At 42.6% G+C, this 26549-nt stretch overlaps 1 protein-coding gene across 1 annotated transcript in view; it reads right to left on the bottom strand.

Moving 5' to 3' along the window:
* Nucleotides 1-26549, bottom strand: part of LOC125459486 (anoctamin-9-like) — a 170566-nt gene that overhangs the window by 101290 nt on the left and 42727 nt on the right. The gene's annotated exons all lie outside the window — the stretch shown is intronic.

Genomic DNA, 26549 nt, shown 5'->3' with positions numbered 1-26549 from the left:
ATAAACTAATGTAAAATTACCCAAACTATATGAAGATTTAATTGCCGGTGTTAGTTTACAAAAATGAAGATGGGTAAAATAGAAAGTTGCATTATGGTAGCATGGTATCTTTGACTGCTCTCATGAAGTGTTCTGGCACCTTTCTGCACTGTTCAGCAACTCTTAAAGGTGTTGGGAGATAGTATTAGCTTTGTGCAGATACCACAACTAACGTGTTCATAGAACATAGAACATTACAGCACAGTACAGGCCCTTCGGCCCTCGATGTTGTGCCGTGTCCTTGTCCTTCTGGATAGCAATGGTTGAGTTTTCAAGGGGCTGTCTGAGGAACCTTGGTGAATTTTTGCAGTGCATCTTTTAGATGATATGCAGTGCTGCTACTGAGCATCAATGATTGAGAGATTAAATGTTTGTTGATGTGTTGTCTATCAAGCAGGCCATTTTGCCCTGGATGGTGTTGAAGAGAGGCAAGTGGTTACGTAGGCATCTAGCCAGCTGAGCTAACTGTTGCTTTTTGTTTCACCATTTGTCCCATTATCATTTCTTTCTGCCTAGCACCATTAATTCTGTTTTGTAATTTTAATTTTCATCCAATCATACCCCCTTTATTTGCTCTGTCCTAACTGAAGCCCATTCCCTGTTCCCTGTCTCTGTGTATTTGAATAGCACCTGTTTTAAACGTGCCTTTTCCAGTTTTGATGAAAGGTTCTTCAAGCTGAAAAGTTGATTCTCTTTCTTCACAGGCGCTGGTAACAGCTGAATATTCCCAGCATTTTTTAATTTCAGATTTACAGCATTTAACTTTTGTTTTGCAAGTTGGAAGTTAGTATACTTTGGAACAATAATTTGACATTTTTATCAGTGGTTTGAGTCACTTTTGAGGTCAGGATCTGTGTGTTAACTTTCTTATAGATCATGTACAGAAGTTAACGGAAAGATTCTTGGCAATGTGGAGGAGCAGAGGGATCTTCAGGTCCATTTTCACATTACTCTGAGAGCTGCCACCCAGGTGGACAGAGTTGTTAAGAAGGCATATGGTGTGTTAGCTTTCATTAATAGCGGGATTGAGTTCAAGAGCCGTGAAGTTATGCTCCAGCTATACAAAAGCCTGGTTTGGCCACGTCTGGAGTATTGCAGCCTCATTACAGGAAAGATGTGGAAGCATTGGAAAAGGTGCAGAGGAGATTTACTAGGACGTTGCCCGGAATGGAGGGAAGGTCTTACGAGGAAAGGTTGAGAGAGCTAGGGCTTTTCTCTTTAGAATGACAAAGGATGAGAGGTGACTTGACAGAGGTGTGCAAAATGATCAGTGGTATAGATAGAGTAAGCAACAAGAGACTTTTTCCTAGGGTGGAGGTGGCTTTTATGAGGAGACATAGTTTTAAAGTGAAAGGAGGTAGATAGCGGAGAGACGTCAGAGGTAGGTTCTTTACTCAGAGAGTGGTAGGGGCGTGGAATGCATTGCCGGAGAGGGTGGTGGAGTCGGCCTCATTAGGGGCATCTAAGCAGCTATTAGATAGGCACATGTACGATAGTATAAGGTAGTAGTGGAGGGTGGATAGACCTTAGGTTTCAGGTAAAAGTTTGGCACAACATCGTGGGCTGAAGGGCCTGTACTGTGCTGTACTGTTCTATGAATCTATCTATCTATGACCTGTCATACCGATCTCAAGCCCATCTAACCTACACTATTTCATGTACGTCCATATGCTTGTCCAGCTTAGTGAAAGACAGAAAACTCACTGTCTTGTTCTTCTTGGAAGGAAGTCTTGTAATTCTTCTTTAAAGAAGGTAACAGAGTTTTTTGCTGCCTGCTCCTCTTATTTAGTACCTGTGCGTAAGCACTTTTGAACCCTGAAGCAGCTTTGCAATGATGTCATCAACTGCCTCTCACTGGGTATAAGTATCATTATGTGGGAATTAACAGAAAAGAAGAAACAAAAAATGGAGAATTAGGCAGTCTAGCTACTTTATGCAATAGGCTTTCAATAAAGTAACAGTAAGATTAGAGCTTGGTATTATAGTGATTGTAATGAGGAGACAGCTGGGCTGACCTCATAGAATATGAATTCCCTGATTTGGGCTGTTAACCACATCCTATCAGGGAGACCTGGCTGACAGATAAAAACAGGAGTGTCAGAGGTTTTGCTCACTCTGACAGTTGACTCTGAGGAGGCCAGACCAGTATCAGGTACTATGCGCGTGTAAATGAAAGGTGACTTAGTAACAGGATACTGGCCTGTGTGGAGTTATTTCACTCGTCTCAGACCTTAATGACCAACCGATATCACTAAACTGTAATCAGTGGTTCTGGACACCCATGTTATTGGGAACATACTTCTTGTATTTACCTTGCCTAATCCTGTTAGAATTTTAGGCTTTTTCTAAGAACATAAAAACATAAGGATTAGGAGCAAGAGCAGGCCATCTGGCCCTTTCAGCCTGCTCTGCCATTCAATAAGATCACGGCTGATCTTTCACAGACTCAGGTCCACTTACCCACTTGCTCACCATAAACTTTAATTTCTTGCTGGTCAAAAATCTAACTTTGCCTTAATAACAGTCAACTGAGATCTTAAAAACATTCTATGAGATCCCTCCTCATTCTTCTAAACTCAGGTGAATATATTTCTAACTGCTCCAGTCTCTCTTCATACGTGAATCCTGCCATCCTAAAAATCAGTCTTGAAAACCGCTGTTGTACTGCCTCCACAGCCAGTACACCCTCCCTTAGAGAAGGAGACCAAAACTGCACACATTACTTCAGGTGTGCTCTCACCAAGGCCCTATACAAGTGCAGTAAGACATCCTTGTTCCTGTACTCAAATCCTCTCACTATGAAGGCTAACATACCATTTGCCTACTTCACTGTCTGCTGCACCTATATGCTTACCTCCAGTGACTGGTATAGAAGGACAACCTAGTCTCATGCACCTCCTCCTTTCTTAATCTATCACATTCAGATGATAATCTGCCATCCTATCTCTGATACCAAAGTAGATTACCTCAATTTACCCCTATTAGACTTTATTTGGCATGCATTTATCAATTAAAACTCTGCCTCCTAGACACCGCTCCCTAGCAAAACAGATGAAAACAGCTCAACAAGGAACATAAGCATGCCATTTGGGAGCGCATTCTCACGGGTGGGTGAGGGAGTAATGCTACAGGCCACTAGCCATCAGAGAAATGCCACTTGCTCAACCCAGGCACGTCAGGACCCTTGTACCTGCCAATGAGGGATGTCATCCAGATGCACAGGAAAAAGCAGTCATGCAAGAGACACTTGCCCTCATACCAGAGAAGCAGGAGCAATGCAGCAAGTTCTACAATGCACTACCCATCACTACTCAGACATTGCAGCATTGCAGGCAGTCCTGCTAATGTCTGTTTGTCCCTCTAGTCAGGTTGGCAGCTGCCATGCAGAGACAGGCTCAGTACTCTCAGGATGCTGCTAGAGAATCATTAGTACCTGCGTTCTATTACACCAGGCATTGGTCCTCAGGATTGAGGGCAGGGCGAGAATTGAGTGGGTAGCCTGTTCTAATTGACACTCCTCAAAAGACTGGGCACTACCGGGAGACACCTAACCGGACAAAGAGCCACACACAAACACCTCGTCAGTTTTCAGTAAGGAGACAGCAGAGATGGCCGGGCCTTCCACCTACACTCTATCTGCCCCTTTCCAATCGTTGGAAATACCATCCTGTGGCAAGGAGGCTGTCAGCATGTCAGGTTCATCCAGACCAAATTGCTCCAGAGTGGCCTGGCCAAAACCTCCAGGGTCAATGGACTCCAATATGATGCAGGCTCCCCCCACCACATTTGCAGAGCAAGGTAGCTCAGGGCATGTGGGGATGACAGCTAACAATGTTATGTAAATAGTTTGTTTACCACAGGATGTATTGTAAATAGTTTCTTAGGTTCATAAAGCCTTGTTTTTCACCAATTATGTAATGTTTCTGTGCTTATTTGCCTTGTTGTGCGTGCAGCATGATTTCTTAACAAGGGCATTAACAGGATAAAACAGTTTGAAAAGTACAATGAACAGAAATACATCAAGTTGGAGCAGGGTTAGCAATGCACGGTATGGCATCGGCTCACTCCAACATCTTGCATTCCCCGTCAACACTGCTTACTGTTCAGATGGCTGTTTGCATGAGTGTATACTTCAGACAGCCACTCAGCAGTGTCAGTGCCAAGGTGTAACACACAGAGGATCAACGCTGCATGATGGCGAGGGAGTAGGCACCCTGCATTGCCTGTGTGGCCACAACATATCATATTTTTAGTCTATGTTGTTCCTCTATGGATGTAATGCAGCCTTTCACCCACATGTTGGTTCATTTACCCTCACATTGCGAATCTATTTGCAGCCATTCACAATATTGTGTGGTATCCATGTGTGTCAGGATTTAAATGACAGCAAGTGGTCCTCTGTCTTTGGTTTTCAGCCTAAGTGCCAACACACTGCTGAGAGTCCAGCATCAGACCCAACACCACAGCTAGGAAATAGGATCAACGAAGCATTGAAGAGACTAAAGGATGCAGGGCAGATACCCAAGACAGACTACTACATGAGAATGAACCAGAAGGCACAAACACCCTCTGCTTCTACAGACTCTCGAAAGTACGCAAACCAGACATTCCCCTCAGGCCCACTGTCTCCCTACCGGGCACACCTTCACTCAATAAAAACCAAAAGAACTGCAGATGCTGCAAATCAAGAACAAAAACAAAGTTTCTGGAAAAGCTCAGCAGGTCTGGCAGCATCTGTGAAAAAAAAAAGTTAACATTTCCAGTGCGGTGACCCTTCCTCAGATCTCTGTTCAGAGCTTCCTCTGTTCTGAGGAAGGGTCACCTGACCCAAAACGTTAACTTTGTTTTCTCCTTCACAGATGCTGCCAGACCTGCTGAGCTTTTAGAACATAGAATATAAAACATAGAACAGTACAGCACAGTACAAGCCCTTCAGCTCACGATGTTGTGCCGAACTTTCACCCTAAACCTAAGGTCTATCTAACCTCCACCACTACCTTATACTATTATCCATATGCCTATCTAATAACAGCTTAAATGCCCGTAATGAGGCTGACTCCACTACTCACTCCGGCAATGCATTCCATGCCCTGACCACTCTGAGTAAAGAACCTACCTCTGACGTCTCCCCGATATCTACCTCCATTCACTTTAAAAGTATGTCCCCTCATAAAAGCTAACTCCACCCTAGGAAAAACTCTCTGGCTGTCTACTCTATCTATACCTCTGATCATTTTGTACACCTCCATCAAGTCACCTCTCATCCTTCGTCGTTCTAAAGAGAAGAGCCTAGCTCTCTCAACCTTTCCTCCTAAGACCTTCCTTCCATTCCAGGCAACTCCTGGTAAATCTCTTCTGCACCTTTTCTAATGCTTCTACATCTTCCCTGTAATGAGGAGACCAGAACTGGACACAATACTCCAGATGTGGCCGAACCAGGCTTATGTATAGGTGGAGCATAACTTCATGGCTCTTGAACTCAATCCCTCTATTAATGAAAGATAACACACCATACGCCTTCTTAACAACTCTTTCCACCTGGATGGTGGCTCTCAGGGAACTGTGAACATGAACTCCAAGATCCCTCTGCTCCTCCACACTGCTAAGAATCTTTCCATTAATCCTGTATTCTGCTTTCAAGTTTGTCCTTCCAAAATTAATCACCTCACACTTTTCAAGGTTAAACTCCATCTGCGACTTCTCAGCCCAGCTCTGCATTCTATCAATGTCCTCTTGTAACCTAGAACTGCCCTCCACACTGTCCACAACGTGACCCACCTTCGGATCGTCCGCAAACTTGCTAATCCACCCTTCCACTCCTTCATCCAAATCATATACAAAAATCAAATAGAAGAGGACCCAGGACAGATCCTGTGGTACACCATTCATAACTGAGCACCATGTTGAATATTTTCTGTCCACTACTGCCGTTTATCTTCTAAAGGTCAGCCAATTCTGAATCCAATCTGTCACACTTCCCCCATCCCATGCCTCCTTACCTTCTGCATGAGCCTACCATGGGAAACTTTATCAAACACCTTCATCCACATGTTGGGTCACCTCTTCAAAGAATTCAATAAGGTTTGTGAGGCATGATTGACCCCTCACAAATCCATGTTGACTATCACAAATCAAACTGTGCCTTTCCAAGTGATCATAAATCCTGTCTCTCAGAGCCCTTTCCAATAATTTGACCACCACTGACGTAAGACTAACTGGTCTGTAATTTCCGGGGTCATCCCTGTTCCCTTTTTTGAACAAGGGAATGACGTTTGCCACTTTTCAATCTTCCAGCACTATACCCATGGACGGTGAGGACGAAAAGATCATCTCCAAAGGCCCTATGATCTCATCCCTTGCTTCCCATAGAATCCTTGGATAAATCCCATCAGGCCTGTGGGACTTATCCACCTTCAACTTCCTCAGAATTCCTAGTACATTTTCTTTACTAGCATCAACCTCCTCTAGCCTACCTGCCTGTTTCACAACGTCATCCTCTACAACTAGGTCCCTCTCAGTTGTGAATACTGAAGCAAAGTATTCATTAAAATCCTCTCCTATCTCTTTAGTTTCTGTGCACAAATTCCCTTTACAATCCTTGATTGGCCCGACCCTTTCTCTGGTCATTCTCTTGTTCTGCACATATATGTAAAAAGCCTTGGAGTTTTCCTTGATCCTATCTGCCAAGGTTTTCTCATGCTCCCTTATAGCTCTCCTAAGCCCTTTCTTCAGTTCCTTCCTGGCTAACTTGTATCCCTCTAGAGCCTTTTCCATTCCTCTTATCCTAAACCTTACATAAGCCTCCATCTTCCTCTTAATCAGTCGTTTGACCTCTCTCAAGAACCATGGCTCCCTCACTCAACCACATCTTCTCTGCCTGCTAGGGACAAATATGTCAAGCACATGCAGTATGCATTCCTTAGACAATCTCCACATTTCTGTGCTCTTTCCTGACAGCATCTGTTCCTAATTTATGTGACCCAGTTCTTGCCTAACTGAATTCTAATTACCCTTTCCCAATTATAAACTTTATCCTGCCGTATGTACCAATCCTCATCCATGACTATCGTGAAAGAAACAGTGTTATGATCGCTCCCGCCAAAATGCTCTCCTACCAACAGGTCTAACACTTGGCCCAGTTCATTGCCAAGCACGACATCCAAAGTGGTCTATTCTTGTATCAGTGATAATGGGAACTGCAGATGCTGGAGAATCCGAGATAAAGTGTGGAGCTGGATGAACACAGCAGGCCAAGCAGCATCTCAGGAGCACAAAAGCTGATGTTTTGGGCCTAGACCCTTCATCAGAGAACATCTCTGATGAAGGGTCTAGGCCCGAAACATCAGCTTTTGTGCTCCTGAGATGCTGTTTGGCCTGCTGTGTTCACCCAGCTCCACACTTTGTTATCTTGGCCTATCTTTGTGTTAGTCCAATCCTTCCTGAAAGCACTGGACAAAATCTGCTCATCTAAACTAATACAACTAAAATATTTCCAATAAATATTTGGAAAGTTGAAGTCATCCATGACTACAACCCTGTGACTTCTGCACCCGTCCAGTATCTGCCTCCCAATCCACTCTTCTACTTCTCTGCAGCTATTAGGGCGTCTGTAAAAAAAATCCCAACAAAGTGACTGCTCCTTTCCTGTTCCTGACCTCAATGCAAACTGACCCATAGACATATCATTCTCAAACTGCCTTTCAGTAGCTGCTATACTCGCCCGAAGTAGCAACGCCACTCCCCCGCCTCTTTTTCCACCCTTCCTATTTCTTTTAAAGCATCTAAATCCTGTGAATTCCAACAACCATTCCTCTCTCTGAGTCACCCAAGTTTCTGTAATGGCCACAACATCGTAGTTCCAAGTACAGACCCAGGCTCTAAGTTCATCCACTTTATTTCTGATATTTCTACCATTGAAGTATACACACCTCAAACCATCTCGATGTCCACAATTACGCTCCATCAACAGCATTTCTTTATAAACCACCTCAATCCCTGTTGTGTCTGTTGGAAGGCCGAATACCTCATCCTCTAAATTATAAATCCGGTTCCCCACCCCGTACCAAACTAGTTTAAACCATCCCATACAGCTCTAGCAAACCTCCCTCCCAGGATATTTGAGCCCTTCTGGTTCAGGTGCAACCTGTCCTTATTGAACAGGTCCCACCTTCCCCAGAATGTGCTCCAATTATCCACATAATGGAAGCCCTCCCTCCTACATCAGCCCTGTAGCCACGTGTTTAGCTGCAGTCTCTCCCTATTTCTTACCTAGGTATCACGTGACACTGTTAGTAACCCAGAGTACCAACTCTGCAACTTTGTGTTTACACATTCAGCCAAATTGGCCAAAGACCTACAATAGAGACCGAAACACCTAGTCAATGGATCACTCCATTCCATCCACTCACCCAAGACTTACCCAATACTCTCAAAAACATAAAAATCAGTGACGACAAGATTATGGTATCCTTTGATGTCACAGCATTATTCACATCAATTGACATCCCATTAGTCAAAGAAACAACGACCATGTTATTAGAGGAAGCAGCAAATCAGGCCAGCTGCTCCATCAGCAATGACAGTCCAGTCAAAAACTACTAGACTTGTGCCTCACCACACACTTTGTCTTCAATGGTCAAGTATACAAACAGGTCAAAAGCACACTCATGGGGTCACCCATCTCAAGACGCATCGCAGAGGCAGTCATGCAAAGATTAGAATACACTACACACCCCCTGATTTAACCTAAACTGTGGAACCGGTATGACACATTTGTCATCAATAAATGCACCAAACTAGATGAGACCCACCAGCTCATCAACAACGTATTCACCAGGATTAAATTCATGAGAGAAGAAGAAAACAACCACAATCAGCTTCCATTCCTGGACATCAGAGTTGAACTTATGATCAATGGGGAGTTCCAAACCTCAGTATACAGGAAAGCAACCCACACTGACCAAATCCTCAACTTCCACAGCAACCACCCCAATGTCCATAAACAAAGCTATATTAAGACACTACCTAAACGGGCCACCACTCACTGCAGGACACTAGAACAACGCAAGAAAGAGGAAGAGAACATATACAAAATCTTTGCTATGAATGGATGTCCCCGCAACTTCATCCACAGGTGCCTACTAAATAGACAATAACAAGAGGACATTGTATGCCCTAACACACTGGCCACACTGCTCTACATCAAGAATAAATCAGAACAGACAATGGAACTCCTGCAAACACTAGGAATCATGGTAGCATACAAACCAACAGCCACACTACGACAAACACTCACAAGGATTAAAGATCCTATACTCACGACATGCAGAAGCAACGTAATTTACAAACTATCATGCAACAACTGCCACAAAGATTACATCAGACAGGCAGGAAGGAAACTAGCCATCAGAATACAGCAACATCAGCTAGCAGCAAAACAACATAACGACCTTTCCCTAACATCAGTCCACTCGGACAATGAAGGCCGTCAGTTTAACTGGGACAATGTAACCATAGTAGCCTAAGCAAACATTGTCACGCATGGAAAATCCTAGAGGCCTGGATCTTGACCCATAATGCAATCAACAAACATATAGAATTGGACCCCTCATACAAGCTTATGCACAATAGAACTAGAAATGACACAACTCACCATTACAGACTGGACAGTATAAATTCCCAGCAGAGTACAACAACATTGCTTCATTGGAGGCCTCACTGATGTTATCTAGCACGTTGATGAAACGCTGAACAAGAACAAGCCAATTTGGTGAGCAAGTCAACGACCTCAAGAGGACACCTTCCCTCATCACTCCTTCTCTTTAATTTCTGCCAACTGAGGTGATGGAATGACGGTGATCCATCCTCTTGAGCAACTTGACCTGCTGGTGCTGGCCTTCATCGGGTTCCTGGGCAGGTGAACACACATGATCCTGATAGCCTATTCCTTGGACTGGCACTTATGGAGACAAAGAACTGACCATGATCTGCTCCCTGTAGCATAAAGGTATGGTTCTTCTGTGTAGTGCAACCTTGAGCAGCCTGGGACTGGTATGGGAGGCCATCCTTGACTAACAATGCTGGTTACACCACCCGTTTCCCCTACTGACTGACAGGTGCACCCACAGACTTCACTGTGAACTATTCCCTAATTCTTTTAGACATATTGTGTGGGTTATAGGGGAATGGGTCTGGGAGGGATGCTTCAAGGGGTGGTGTGGACTTCTGTGGCCGAAGGGCCTGTTTCCACATTGTAGGGAATCTAATCTAATATTCCACTGTTTACTGCAAATACTGAATGTTTGGCATGAAAGCTGAGGCCAAGTGGTACAGGTAATAGACTGAAATGCCACACTAATGCAAGATGCAAGTGCCCTTGACTGAAGATTGCTGCACTGCATTGCCACCTGACTCACTAACTACCAATGAAAGGCACAGGAGAGCAAGTCAAGGGGTATGTATGCTGTGGGCATGCTGGTAGGCACCAAGATGCTATGACAGCAAGGGAGCAACCCGAGTAGACAATCTGATCCAGCCATGGGCTGGATGCATGTCCCTATGCAGTAACTGTACCCAATGTGACTGGACTGTGCTCGTTGTTGGTGTGTCCTGTGAGACAAATTTGTCCTTGCCAAGTGTAATGCCAGTGTACTGGAGGACGGCAGAATGTTGGAAATGACTCCCTGAAAATGGAGTGCCAATGTTCCTGGTGGAAGGGTATATGTATCTGGTGTGTACAAATGATCCTCTGCTCTGCAGTTTGACTATGAAAAAGACAAACAGTGTGCACAGGAAACAATGAATTCAATTCAACAGGAACCCAGCCTGGTTTCTATGTCGAGATTTCGTAGCGGCTACTTTTGTGGCGAGTTTGGTAAGATTACAACCCATGGTCCAACCAACTGGACTTTAACAAGGCACTTAACAAGCAATTAGATTCAATTGGGAACTCACTGTCACCCAGTAAAGAATATTGCCACACTCTGTGAGAAAAGTGTAAAAGATGGAGGGAGATGACCTCAACGTTGAGATGGGCCTTGGCCAAACCTCTCACTTAAAACCTTGGATTATGTACTCGAGGTTGCTGGTAAGGTCAAGCCCATGAATGGTAGACTCGGGTGAAAAGTTTTTTGAAGACAAACAACATGTACAGTTGGTAAAGGGAAGCTGGTGAATGTGCTGCGCCATGATTTCCAGAAAGTATTTAATAAGGTGTCTCATCAAAAATATTGAAGAAATTAATCACGCAATGCAGGGAGTTGGTAAAATATTGGTAGGGTTACAAAAATGCAAGCTAACAGGAAACATAGTCACTTAAATGAGTCATTTTTCTGGTTACCGAGATATAACATGGGGTACATAAGAGAGATAGGTGCCGGGGGACTCAACATTTTATAAATTATTTAAGTAACTTGGATGAAAGGACCAGAGGTATAGTTGCTAAATATTCTGATGATATAGAAACAGAAAATACATGCAAGTGTAGGCCATTCAGCATTTCGAGCATTATTCACATCAATTGACACCCCATTAGTCAAAGAAACAACGACCATATTATTAGAGGAAGCAGCAAATCAGGCCAGCTGCTCCATCAGCAATGACAGTCCAGTCAAAACTACTAGACTTGTGCCTCACCACACACTTTGTCTTTAATGGTCAAGATGATCGCAGCTAATCATGCAATTTCAGTATCCAATTCTCACTTTCTCTCCATACCCCTTGATCCCTTTAGCCACACGGACCACATCCTGCTCCCTCTTGAATATATGTTACAAACTGGCTGCAACAGCTTTCTGTGGGAGAGAATTTCACAGGTTCACAACTCTCTGCGTGAAGAAATTCTTCCTCATCTCAGTCCTGAATGGCTTACCCCTTACTCTTTGATGTGACCCCAAGTTCTGGACTTTCCCAACGTCGGGAATATTTTTCCCACATTTAGCATGTCCAGTCCCCTCTCTTTTTTCTAAATTCCAGTGAGTACAAGCCTAATCGATACAGTCTTTCTTCATATGTCAGTCAAAGATTGGTAGAAAAGTAAGTTGTGAAGAGGACGTAAGTAGATTACAATGGGGTAAAGACAGATTAAGTGTGTGGACAAGGATCTGGCAAATGAGGTACAATAATGGAAAATGTATGTCCACTTGGTGGTAAGAATAAAAATATCATCTAAATGGTGAGAAATCACAGAGTTCTGAGACTGGACGTGGGTCTCCTTCACTGTTTTGATCTTGTCCACAATCAGTTCTTCAAATCAAATGCAACCAATCCACGGATTAACCAGTCAGTCAGAGAGTTATAGGGACATTTGAACAGTGGGCCATACTCTCACAAGTCTCACAGAGCGTAGGCTATGGTCAGTCCTGGAGGTTTGAGCAGTAAGCATCAAGAGTACTTAACAGGATCCTGTGGGTCATGTAATGATGGGCTTCATTGTGCTGTGTCACAGAGGAGATCAAAACAGTGAAGAAACCAACGTCAAATACAAGTGCAGAATCTGCTAAAAGATAGAAAGCCATGAGTACAATAGAAGGGGATATTTGCAAGTCACCATCACCCTGCTTCAATGGGAGGACAATGTTTATTAGGCCATTTTCTTTTTGTTTGATGTGGACTAAACCAAATAAATAAACCATGTAAGAAGATGGCTGCTCTCTTCAAAGCAAGTTACAAGAGCAGATTGTGTTTTGTTGAACCAGTGAGAGGAAGAATTCTAGACAAAACAGCACTGCCTGTGTGAGATCAGGGTAGTTGTGCCTAGAAACAGTCTTTTCATTGGTGGAAATTGAGAAACCAGTAGCTGCAAGCTCAGGAGCACTCAGCTTAGTAACAACCATTTGATTGATCCAGAGCAGGTCAATATAGCCTTGTGTGGGCGATACAACAGAAACGTCTAGACTATGAACAGAAAGTATCCATCTCTCTCTACCTTACGTGTGAAGAAATAAAAGGAAATCTCTTGTAGTCTGCTACTCTCTATCACATTTCACGATAAGCTGCTCATCTGTCAATCTGGTATTGAAAAGCAGAACTAATTTCAGACGCACCGAATCAGTGAATCCTCAATCAGTGATTGAAAGACTGAGATCTGGCATATACAAAACCTTGTATCACCAGCGAAGAACTGGAAGGAATAGAAAGGACCTGAAAGAAACCAGTCCATTGATATCCATGATCTCAATTGGTGCCAGAACAGTGCTTCTCCAACTTTTGTTTTCTCCTCCATCATTAATATTTGTCCTTTTGTCTTGTCTTTTTGACTTTCTGTTTGCTTGTGCACGGGAATTTGAAGAAAGGGATGAGTTTACATTATAGGTTAGTTAGTCAACTGTCCACTTTTGCCATTGGTTAAAATAGCTTGATTATAATAAAACAAAGTTATTTTCTTGTAAATATGGAAAAACTGTTGTGCATATTCTTTTATCCTGAATTGCAGAGCTAAGCAGAATTGGAGCAGTTTGGTTAATAGGTCGAGTTTTCATGTTTGTGGCAACTCCAGAAATACTGAGGCCTGATTTCTAGGAGACAACCCCCACCGAGTTGTGATAAATAGATCATTATTTTGGGCAGGCAATGTTATCATACCAAGGGCTGATCTGGGATGGGACAGTGGATTGAAGATGTTGATTGTAAAATATTAAGGTTACATAGGAACATAGGGAGTCTGAGAACTGATGGATTTGACAGGGGCAGCAACACAAAACCAAACATGAATGGAAACAGTGGGAGGAGAGATAATCTCAATTATCAGGAGGTGTCTATAACTCACTCATATGAGTGAGACCTGGATAAGTGCCATTGTTGACTGAACCTTGACTACACAATAATGACAAAAAATGGCTACTAACACATTCTAAGCAGACACAGTAAGTTTACACTTCTGTCTGCGAGGCATTCGAAATGCATTTACATTATGAGGTAGATTTTGAATCCTGTTTGAGCACTGATCATCAACCATCCTTGAATGAGTTGGCACTCACTAGTGAAACACATACAGAATGAATCTTTGCCTCCAGTCAAGTGTGCATTCTTGAATGATCACTACAACGCACAAGGTGGCCATAGGTGTGTAATATGAGTGTTGGCAATGACTAATCACAAAGTGTTACTTTAATAAGGTCAGCATTCAGGCCAAATGTAAAGTGATCAGAGATATTGGGAACTGGAGATGCTGGAGAATCCAAGATAGCAAAGTGTGAAGCTGGATGAACACAGCAGGCCAAGCAGCATCTGAGGAGCACAGAAGCTGACGTTTTGGGCCTAGACCCTACATCAGAGAGGGGGATGGGGAGAGAGTTCTGAAATAAATAGGGAGAGGGGGGAGGCGGGCCGAAGGTGGATAGAGGAGAAGATAGGTGGAGAGGAGAGTATAGGTGGGGAGGGGATAGGTCAGTCCGGGGAGGATGGACAGGTCAAGGAGGCGGGATGAGGTTAGTAGGTGGGAAATGGAGGTGCGGTTTGAGGTGGGAGGAGGGGATAGGTGAGAGGAAAAACAGGTTAGGGAGGCGGGTATGAGCTGGGCTGGTTTTGGGATGCAGTGGGGGAAGGGGAGATTTTGAAGCTTGTGAAGTCCACATTGATACCATTGGGCTGCAGGGTTCCCAAGCGGAATATGAGTTGCTGATCCTGCGACCTTTGAGTGGCATCATTGTGGCACTGCAGGAGGCCCATGATGGACATGTCGTCTAAGGAATGGGAGGGGGAGTTAAAATGGTTCGCGACTGGGAGGTGCAGTTGTTTATTGCGAACCGAGCAGATGTCTCCACTGTACCCGATGTGGCTTCCTCTACATTGGGGAAACCAAGCAGAGTCTTGGGGACCGCTTTGCAGAACACCTCAGCTTGGTTCGCAATAAACAACTGCACCTCCCAGTCGTGAACCATTTTAACTCCCCCTCCCATTCTCCCATTCCTTAGACGACGTATCCATCATGGGCCTCCTGCAGTGCCACAATGATGCTACTTGAAGGTTGCAGGAACAGCAACTCATATTCCGCTTGGGAACCCTGCAGCCCAATGGTATCAATATGGACTTCACAAGCTTCAAAATCTCCCCTTCCCCCACTGCATCCCAAAATCAGCCCAGCTCATCCCCGCCTCCCTAACCTGTTCTTACTCTCACCTATCCCCTCCTCCCACCTCAAACCACACCTCCATTTCCCACCTACTAACTTCATCCCGCCTCCTTAATCTGTCCATCCTCCCCGGACTGACCTATCCCCTCCCCACCTCCCCACCTATACTCTCCTCTCCACCTATCTTCTCCTCTATCCAGCTTCAGTCTGCCTCCCCCCTCTCCCTATTTATTTCAGAACCCTCTCCCCATCCCCCTCTCTGTTGAAGGGTCTAGGCCCGAAACGTCAGCTTCTGTGCTCCTCAGATGTGGCTTGGCCTGCTGTATTCATCCAGCTTCACACTTCTCAAATATAAAGTGAGATGTTTTGGCTGTGTTTTGACAGGGAATGGCTGAATCCCTCTGACAAATAAAGTAAAACACAAGCTCCGATCTCTTATGACAGGAGTACAGTTCCCCTCTAATAATTACTCCCCAAACACCCAGATAAACTTGCCTTTTCCCTCATTATCTATGAAAAGAGTGGTTAAAAGAAAGAAAATCCCTGATCTCCACTTTATAAGGAGCAAGAAACAATTGATTTACTTAACCCCACAATAAACAAATAAACAAAATTACTAACAAACCAGCAATTCCCTCCTATACAACTAACTACTCCCCAAGTGGTCTAAATTCTAATGGAATGCTGTTTAAATAAAGAAACTAATGTAAACACAATTAATAAGAAGCAATAAAGTTCGGCAGAGCTGGGCAGAGAGGTGGCAAATGGAGTTTAATGCGTACAAGCGTGAGGTAATGCACTTTGGTAGGAGTAACCGGAAGGCAAAGTACTGGGCTAATGGTAAGATTCTTGGTAGTGTAGATGAGCAGAGAGATCTCGGTGTCCATGTAAACAGATCCTTGAAAGTTGCACCCAGGTTGACAGGGCTGTTCAGAAGGCATACAGTGTTTTAGCTTTTATTATCAGAGGGATCAAGTTCCGGAACCAAGAGGTTATGCTGCAGCTATACAAAACTCTGGTGTGGCCGCACTTGGAGTATTGCGTACAGTTCTGGTCACCGCATTATAAGAAGGATGTGGAAGCTTTGGAAAGGGTGCAGAGAAGATTTACTAGGATGTTGCCTGGTATGGAGGGAAGGTCTTACGAGGAAAGGCTGAGGGACTTGAAGCTGTTTTCGTTAGAGAGAAGGTTGAGAGGTGACTTAATTGAAACATATAAAATAATCAGAGGGTTAGATAGGGTGGAAAGGGAGAGCCTTTTTCCTCGGATGGTGACGGCGAGCACGAGGGGGCATAGCTTTAATTTGAGGGGTGAAAGATATAGGACAGATGTCAGAGGTAGTTTCTTTACTCAGAGAGTAGTAAGGGAATGGAACGCTTTGCCTGCAACGGTAGTCAATTCGCCAACTTTAAGTACATTTAAGTCATCATGGGACAAGCATATGGACGTACATGGAATAGTGTAGGTTAGATGGGCTACAGATCGGTATGACAGGTCGGCACAACATCGAGGGCTGAATGGCCTGTACTGTGCTGTAATGTTCTATGAATAACTTGTAACTTAATCTCTCCAAGTTCACACTGACTGTCTTCTGGAACATTCTGTCATCTCCATTCTCTTCATAAAAGCCTTTCTTCCGTTAATTCGGCTGTCGGGAATGTCTTATCTCTATAATTTCTTCAATGAGGACTTTGAACTAAAATACTGTGGCACTTTAGATTAATTAGATGGGCTTTCTCTGAGAGCTGAATGGTGCTAACTCTGGCAGGTGGCAGTTGTTTCTCTTGTTCAGATGGGAGTTGGCTCTCCCTGATTTTCCAAATGCCCTTGTCTTATATACCAGTAATGACATAATTAAATTTTTATAATATGATTGGTTTCAGGTTGTTAACACCATCATTTTTTTAAAAATTCAATTGGCTTTGAATTGCTAAGCTTGGTTTTAAATTCACTGGCCTAATTCAAACTCGTCACAACATCAAAACAAGACTGCTGTTTTGCCTGCAACCTGTAAGGCATTTTTGATAACAAGGTGTAGAGCTGGATGAACACAGCAAGCCAAGCAGCATCAGAGGAGCAGTAAGGCTGATGTTTCGGGCCTAGACCCTTTTTCAGAAATTCTGAAGAAGGGTTAAGGCCCGAATCATCAGCCTTCCTGCTCCTCTGATGCTGCTTGGCTGGCTGTGTTCATCTAGCACTACACCTTGTTAGCTCAGATTCTCCAGCATCTGCAGTTCCTACTGTCTCTAAGGCATTTTTGAAACACTTGATTCATTTTTTGAGGTTCTCTGTACATGCAACTTCAGCTGCTGATCACAGACATACATTTCTTTTGAAAATTCAAAGTACAGACAAAGCACAAATCTCTTAAAGGAACCACACATTTTAGCTTCCTGCCTTCCACTTCACTCCTGTCATAAGTGATCAGAGCTTGTGTTTTACTTTAATTATCAGACAGATTCAGCCATTTCCTGACATAACACAGTCTAACCAACTTGGAACAATCTCCCATAAGAAAAAAATGAACCATTATTATGAAAAGCTGGTTTCATTTTTTTCTAAATCTTAATACTATTACTACAAAATTATACCGTCCATACTAATACAAATATATATAATAAAGCACTGGTACAGTCCAATCTTACTTCCACATTTTCTTTAAACCCGCGATAATGCATCTGTAACATTTTTCTGTCTCGTAACATGTACAATTTATAAGTTAAAAGTTTGTAACATAAGACTCCGATGAAATAGTCTCACAGTTTTGTCCTTAAATTTTTCCAAAAAAGTGAGAGGTTGTGGTCGGTATACGCAACCGTCTCTGAAATATTTTTTGTTTATAACATAAACCTTCAAATGTTGTAAGGCCAGTACCAAACTCAATAATTCTTTTTCAACAGTGGAATATTTTCTCTGATGAATATTGAGTTTCTTCAAAAAATATCCAATTGGCCTTTCAATTCCACCCATCCTCCTGCATCAACCTCTATATCACTGGCATTGATAATGACATTGAAGGGCTTTGAGAAATTTGGTGCAGCTGAAACTGGTGCAGTGGTTAGTACAGCTTTAAATTTCTCAAATACCACCTGGCATTGTTCTGTCTGCCGAAATTTCATGTTCTTCTTTTGTAAATCTGTCAGTGGTGCCACCACGCTGCTAAAGTTCAGCACAAACTTCCGATAGAATCTGTTCAATCCCAAAATCTGAAGTACCTCTTTCTTCGAAGATAGTCTTAGAAATTCTTCGATGGCCTTTGTCTTTAGTTCTTCAGGGTCATCCTTCCATGTCTGATGTTATGTCCCATGAATGTCATTACTGCTTTTGTAAATTCAGTTTTTGCTATGCTTATAAGCAATTTTGCCTCCTGTAGTCTTTTAAAGAGCTCTGCCAAATGCACCATGTGATCTTTCCATGAACGGCTAACATCATCACTGTAGACAGCAAATTATTCAATCTTGCCACAACTCTGTTCATAAGTCTTTGAAATGAGGCGGGTGCGTTTTCCATACCAAAGGGCATTACTTTAAATTGATATGGCCCATTTGGGGCTACAAGCACAGAAACTTCTTTTGCTCTCTCTGACAAAGGTACTTGCCAGTAACCATGGAGTAAGTCCAACTTGGTGATATATATGTTTTGTCCAACTTTTTTCACACAGTCCTCCACCCTTGGAATTGGGTATGAGTCTGATTTAGTTACGGTGGTGACCTTCCGATAATCTAAGCAGAACTGCTGAGTACCATCAGGCTTCAGAAACAACAAGATCGGCAAACTCTATTCATTTTGGCTCAGCTTGATGATATCTTCTTGCAACATCGTTTCTACTTCCTTCCATACCTGTGTGGTGTTAAGAGGATTAAGCCTGTTGGGGTATTGCTTTATTGGAACAGCGTTCTTTACTTCAACCTCATGCATTCCAGTACTAGTCCTCCCCATTCTATTCTCACAGATGTCCTCATTGTTCTGCAACAAGCCTCTCAATTCAGTCCTCTGTTCCTGAGACAGATAGCTCACTATCCTATCCCATTCTCCAAGGACTTGCTCATTATTTAACTTACTTCGAGCATATCAAAATCAAATGTTTCTGATTTTGATCCCTCACTCTCAGAGGCAGTATCTAATACCTGATTCTTTGGTTTCCTATCCTGTCATAGTAGGGTTTCAAGATATTCGCATGACATACCCAATAAATCTTTTTTCTATCTAGAATTGTTACCAGATAATTCAGCTGACTCAACTTCTCAATCTGATAAGGATGACTATACTTTGCTTTTAAGGCGCCTCCTACCATTGGTAACAGCACTGAAACTTTATCCCCTCAGGCAAACATCCGAATTTTGATTTCTTATCTGCTTCTTCCTTCATTAGATGCTGTGGCACCTTCAGATGTTGTCTAGCTAATTCAACTACTCTGTTTAATCTTTCTCTCACCTCAGATACATAATCAAACTCTGAGATCTCTGGCTTCAGCCCTATCAACTTCTCCTTAATTAATTCGAAAGGACCTCTTATTTTGTCTGAATATCAACTCAACTGTAGTAAACTGAGTCTATTCATTTGGAGCATCTCTAATGGCAAACGATATAAATACCTTGATCCCAATCATTTGGGTAATCCTGGCAATAAGCCCTCAGCATGGTTTTTATGATCTGATGCCATCTTTCCAATGCTCCCTGAGATTCAGGATGATGCACACTTGATTTAAAGCGTTTGGTGCCTAAACTATCCATGACCTCCTTAAATAATTTGGCAGTAAAATTGGACCCTTGGTCTGAAAGAATCTCCCTGAGTTGGCCATCACATGTAGAGAAAGCAACCACTCTTCCACTTCCTTTTTTGCCTTGACACTGTGCAATCGAATGGCCTCCAGAAATCTGGGTAGACACATCCATTGTGGTTAGCAATTACTGGTTCTCACTTTTAGTTTTAGGGAGGAGACCTACACAAACAATCATTAACCAGGTGAAAGATCCTTCAAATGTGGGAATTGGCATCAGCGGCATTGGTTGTATTACTGCCTGAGGCCTTCCTAACATCTGACAAGTATGACAGTTACCGCAAAATGCAACCACATCCTTATGCAATCCAGGCCAATAGAAGTGCTTTTGTATTTTGGCCTGAGTCTTCCTCACTCCTAAATGACCTCCTACTGGTAATTCGTGTGCTACCTATAATACTTCCTGTCTGTATACTACCGGCAACATTATCTGGTGCACTTCTGCTCATTTCTCCTCTGCACTAATCTACTGAGGTCTCCATTTTTTCCTAAGGATTCTACCCTTGAGATAATGATGTTTGGGAATACATTCTGATTTTTTTTGAGAAAGCTTTATGATATAGATGTTTTATTGTCTCATCTTTCAGAACTAAACACCTCTGGCTGATCCTTTGTCTGTCTAGGGTCTTCCTTGACATTTCATCAAACAGGGTGTCAGCCAGCTGGACATCAACTCCTTCGACTTCCTATATGGTTTTCCCCTCCTGTTTCAACCTTTGACAGTGGGATCTTGCCACCACACAGTCTGGAAAAATTCTAAGACTTTTTTTCTTTTGATTCCTCAGTTCCCCGGGTTTCCTTTGGCTTCTCCACTACAAGAGGTGTCACTTCCATTTTTGTTCCTGCCAGTTCATTTCCAAGAACAAACTATATTCCTGGAATTGACACTGTTTCAATCACTCCCACTGTCACTTCCACGGTCTTATTTGGACTTTCCAACCTGATCTTACACAGGGGAACACAAAATCTCTGTCCATCTACTCCACAGATTACCGCTCTCTCAGGGAACATTTCAGAAGTATCGCAAATACTTTTATCTCTTACAATGAGAGACTGACCTGCTCCCTTATCTCTCAATATTGTAACTTCTTTACCTTCTCCCCTGTTCTTACTGAGTAAACCTTACCCATGGAGGTGAAGGCTTTGTAGAAATCGGACACTGTCTTACCATGCAGCCCATGACTAGACTGTGCTCTCTCCTGCAGCTCCCCTACTCCTTTTGTGATTTCCCTCACTACCTTAAATAATCCCACTCGTTTAGCCTCTTTTACCACATCCTTTTACCCAGTGCCTTTCTTCAACCACGTGCATTGCGACTTCATATGTCCCACCTTATGGCAGTGAAAACACCTTTTCCCAGTGCCTTTAGAACATAGAACATTACAGCACAGTACAGGCCCTTTGGCCCTCGATGTTGTGCTGACGTGTCATACCAATCTGAAGCCCATCTAACCTACACTATTCCATGTACGTCCATATGCTTGTACAATGACGACTTAAATGTACTTAAAGTTGGCGAATCTACGACCGTTGCAGGCAAAGCGTTCTATTCCCTTACTACTCTCTGAGTAAAGAAACTACCTGTGACATCTGTCCTATATCGTTCACCCCTCAATTTAAAGCTATGCCCCCTCGTGCTCGCTGTCACCATCCTAGGAAAAAGGCTCTCCTTGGTGGTGTCTTTCTTAAGACACCAGCACTGTATCTTTATGTGTCCCACTCCATTACAGTGAAAACACCTAAGGCCTCTTGACTCCTTTTCACCCTCTTGGGTTTCCTTTTACACCTGTAGTAAACTGCTCCCGTTGTGATCTAACTTTTGTTTTTCATTGAAAGATCTCCCTTTTTCCCAGTTTCTATCCCTCATGGAATGAAATTGCTGTCAGAAGCTAAATTTCAATTTATGCACGAACACATATTCATTCACCATCTCTGCAGCTCTTCTTACTTTGGCAACTTTTTATTCCTCAGTATGAGTTCTTGTCATGTCTGGGAGTGAGGTTTAAAACACCTCCAGCAGAATAATCTCTCTAAGATCCTCGTGCCATTTCTATCTTTAATGGTCTTACTCATCTATCAAAATTGCACTGTTTAATTCTTTCAAACTCAACATAACTGTTACCTCGTTCCTTCTTTATGTTTCTGAACTGTTCTCTATATGTTTCTGGTACCAATTCATAGGCACTTAAAATTGCATGTTTAACCTCGTCATGATCTCTTGACAACTCAACTAACAGCTCTGCAACCACCTCACTAGCCTTGCCTACCAACTTCATCTGAATTAACATTACCCACATATTCTCTGGCCAATTCATCTGCCTAGCCAGTTTCTCAAGTGAAATGAAAAAGGCTTCAACATATTTTTCATAACATTTTGGCATTATTTTAACGTATTTGCACAATCCCCACCATGTCTTTGACTACGATCACTCTCTTCCTCATTAAACCTGTGTTTTACCTTCATCTCCATCCTTTTAAATTGATTTTCCTATTCAATGTGCAACTTCTGAAGTTCAAACTCTCTCTCTTTCTCCTTCTCTTCTCTCTCTCTCTCTTTTTGCTCAGCGAAGAACCTTGTCTCCCTTTCTTTATCTTCTAACATGGCTTTTCTTTTCCTTTCTTCTGCTTGTAACCGTAATTCAAACTCTCACACCTTCCTTTCATTCTCCAACTCCAGTTGTCTCATTTGCAATCTAAATTTTTATTAACTCCACTGCACTTGCCTGCTTCTCTGATATACTTAAGTGCTTCACTAGCTCCATTATAATTTCAATTTTCCTTTTATTTCAAGTCAAATCCAATTCTAACCTGTTTGCTAATTCTACTAGTATACACTTCCTCTGTTTTTCTAAACTTTCTTGGTAAATTTGGGAAGCATCTTCAAACGCCAGAATCGCTTTAACAATGTTAACAACCATTTCCCTCACTTTAATTTAACCAACAACAGGTTGGTTAACTGAAATTAAACAACTTTTTTTCTCATCTAAGTTGTATTTAAAGACCTAGGACACTAATCCCCAAGTCTGTTTAAATCTGTCTAAATCCATTCAGATCCCATCCTCGAGCCATCAACATCCCAGACTCAAGACATCCAGATCCCAGGTTTGACCTGTTTAAATCCATCCAGACCCTGGACTTGAGCCCTCAATTTTTTTGATGATGGGCAATAGGTGAACCCTTTTGATAATTAAAGTAAAACACAAGTCCCAATCTGTTATGACAGGAGTAGGGGTTCCCCTCTAATAATTACTCCCTGAACACCCAGGGAAGCTCACCTTTCCCCTCATAATCTATTAAATATGGTTAAAAGAAAGAAAATTGCTGATCTCCACTTTATAAGTAGCAAGAAACAATTTATTTATTTAACCCCACAATGAACAAATTAACAAAATCACTAACAAACCGCCAATTCCCCTCTGTGCTACCCTCCAACTGGTCTAAATTCTACTGGAATGCTGTTTAAATAAAGACAAGTCCCACTAATATAAACACAATTAATAAGAAGCAATCAACTATAACTTAATCTCTCCAAGTTCACATAGACTGTCATCTGGAATATTCTGTTGTCTCTGCTCTCTTCACAAATGCCTTTCTTCTGTTAATTCTGCTGTCAGGAATGTTTTATCTCTATAATTTCTTCAAGGAGGACTTTGAGCTAAAATATTGTGGTATTTCAGATTAATTAGATGGGCTTTCTCTGAGAGCTGAATGGTGCTAACTCTGGCATGTGGCAGTTGTCTCTCTTGTTCAGATGGTAGTTGGCTCTCCCTGATTTTCCAAATGCCCCTGTCTTATATACCCATAATGACATAATTAAATTTTTATAATATGACTGGTTTCAGGTTGTCAACATCAGTGTTTAAATTCAATGGGCTTTGAATTGCTGAAAATCACTGAGTTTGGTTTTAAATTAAATGGCCAAATTCAAACTCATTGTCACAACATCAAAACATTTTTGATAAACTTGTTTCACTTTTTGAGGCTATCTGTACAGGCAATTTCAGCTGCTGCTCATAGACATACATTTTCTTAAAAAGTTCTAAGTACAGACAAAGCACAAATCTCTTAAAGGAGCCACACATTTTAGCTTCCTGCCTTCCAACTCACAATTATTCTAACTAACTTCGTAACAGCTGCACTCATGAGTTTCAGAGTTGATAAATATCTGGAATTAGGAGTAGGAACTGTAGATGCTGGAGAATGTGAGATAACAAGGTGTAGAGCTGGATGAACACAGCAGGCCTAACAGCATCAGAGGAGCAGGAAAGCTCCCAAAGATGCTGCTTGGCCTGCTGTGTTCATCCAGCTCCACACCTTGTTATCTGGAATTAGGAGTCTACTGATAACCATGAATCCAATATTCATTGTAGGGAAAAACAAATCTGGTTCACTAATGTCCTTTAGGGAAGGAAACTGCCATCCTTACCTGGGCTGGCCTTCATGTGCCTCCAGACCCATAGCAATGTGGTTGATGCTTAACTGCCCTCTGGGCAATTAGGAATGGACAATAAGTGCTGCCTGGTCAGCAACACCCTCCTCTCGTGAATTAATACAGAAAAAAAATCCTTAAATCTGCTACTAACTAGAATGCTTCCGCGAAATGAACAATGTCCTGCCCGTGTATCTTCTAACATTCTTAGGATGTAAGAAGAGGCTGCTTAACGCTGCCATGGTAATCACCTAACCAGATCCTACAGCTAAAATTGATGATTAAAAGCACATATAAATTTATATTGTGAAAGTGTATTACAATAATGCTATCTATAGAACCTCAGTAGTTTTATTTTCTTTGCTCTTCAACTACATCTAGGTGCAGACCTGAGGTCTGCAGCTTGGGTGAACAAAGCCTATTGGATCGGGGGATTTGGCAGATGGCCCTTGGAACATTCGTAGCTAGATGGTTCAGAGATGCTGAGGGTGTCCTGCCCAGGTGCAGTGTTACTCTCCTTGGGTAGGGCATTGTGTGTGTGTGTGTATGTCTGTGTGTGTACCGTCTTGATTCCTTGAAAGGAAAGGCCACCTGGTATGACACTGAAATCCTTCATTTCCCTGTTGACTTGCCATTGATATTGAGCAAAAACAGCGAAAACAATGGAATGCAGGTCATCATGCATTTTCAACACCCACTCAGCATTCTGCCAGATCTGGATTTCAATGGCGACAGTCGACCTGGGCATAGCAACAGGTACATACATGCATGGCACAACCAGCACAGTATTGTTAATGTTGGTGGACTCTTCAGTTTGCTGAGTGTGTCTGATAAACTTGCCTGCCATCTTGTATTTGTCTATTTATTTGGATGAAGTTATTAATGGCTGACACCATGGGATAACTTCTCCTGACCACTGGTAGTCCTCTTAATGCCAGTGACCTGGAGGCTTCCTTTGTTGGCCAGCTGCAGAGACTTGCCAGTAATTGGTTCAGCAGATGTGCTTTCAAGTCTAATCTAGACAGAGTACCCAACAAGGTGAAAGTTTCTAAGCTGGTGGATGGTGTAGAAGAAAGCTGGGCCAATGGATCCACTGAAAAATATGTGGCTTCTTCCTCAGAGTGGAGGAAGAACCAATGGAGTGAGAGGCTGCCTCCTCGGGGCACAGGTTGCGTGACAGCTACTAGTGCCTGCATAAGAAAAGAGAGATAATAGGTTATGCAGTAGGGGCAGGAGCTTGAGAATATGCTCACTCTGTTGGTAATGGCAGAACACTACACAATGGCATAATGAAGCTTACTGGGTTGTCTTGACATGGAGATTCCAGCAGACTCAATTCTAACCAGCCATCCTAAATATCTTCTCCTCACTGGGGGTGATGGGCCAAGAAATAGCCCTACTGCTACCTGTTTGGCACTCTCTGCCTGATTTCTAATTATGAAACATTTCTTCTTTGATGGGTAAATGGAGGGATTGATTGAGATTTTAGTGCATTAAAGAGCAGTTAGTTGTGGTGCAGGATAGGGGAGTTGGTTATGGTCCCCAGTGAGCGAGTAGGAAGCACAGAGTGCAGGAAGGGCTTGGAAGATGACAAAGTGAGACTTACTGAATAGAAGGGCTGCATGAAATTCTGAGAGTCGTAAATCATTAGCCTTGATGATGTTACTGTGCAGTGGCAATGTTAGGTTGAATGTGAGTTAGCAGAGCAAAGGTGGTGGCAATTTTTTTGTGAGCACAGAAAACCCTTACAACAAAAACAAGAAGTGCTAAATAATTTCAGCTGGAGAAACTGTTGACAAAAAAAAAGTTTGGTTGACAAAACTAGCCTTGAAACATTAAACTTTGTTTTTCTTTTGACTCATGCTGCCAGACCTGCTGAGTTTCTCCAGCAATTTCTGTTTCTGTTTGAGATTCCCAGCATCCAAAAGTCTGTTTTATTTTAGCAGAAAATCACTGATCTTCTTTCACCACTGCTGTGCATTCCTTTTGGTCCAGGATGGGCACTGATCAGATCATTATCTGAGTCCATGCTGGATTTGAGTGGTAGCATGGCCTCCTTTGCCCATCTGCAAGAAAGATTGACTTCCCAGCCAGCCCATTCACTAGCACCTCCAGGTCCCTGTTGTTAAAACGTGTTGCCAGCTTTCCTTTCTGAGCATATTGTTTTCAATAATGATCGAATCCCAAAGTGAGAAAGGCATTTCCTGGCTTGCAGCCTTTAAAGAGTTCTG

The sequence above is a fragment of the Stegostoma tigrinum genome, chromosome 17 (assembly GCF_030684315.1).
Source record: "Stegostoma tigrinum isolate sSteTig4 chromosome 17, sSteTig4.hap1, whole genome shotgun sequence".
NCBI lineage: Eukaryota > Metazoa > Chordata > Chondrichthyes > Orectolobiformes > Stegostomatidae > Stegostoma > Stegostoma tigrinum.
The sequence above is the reverse complement of the archived record's forward strand: the minus strand, read 5'-3'. Positions and strand labels throughout refer to the sequence as shown.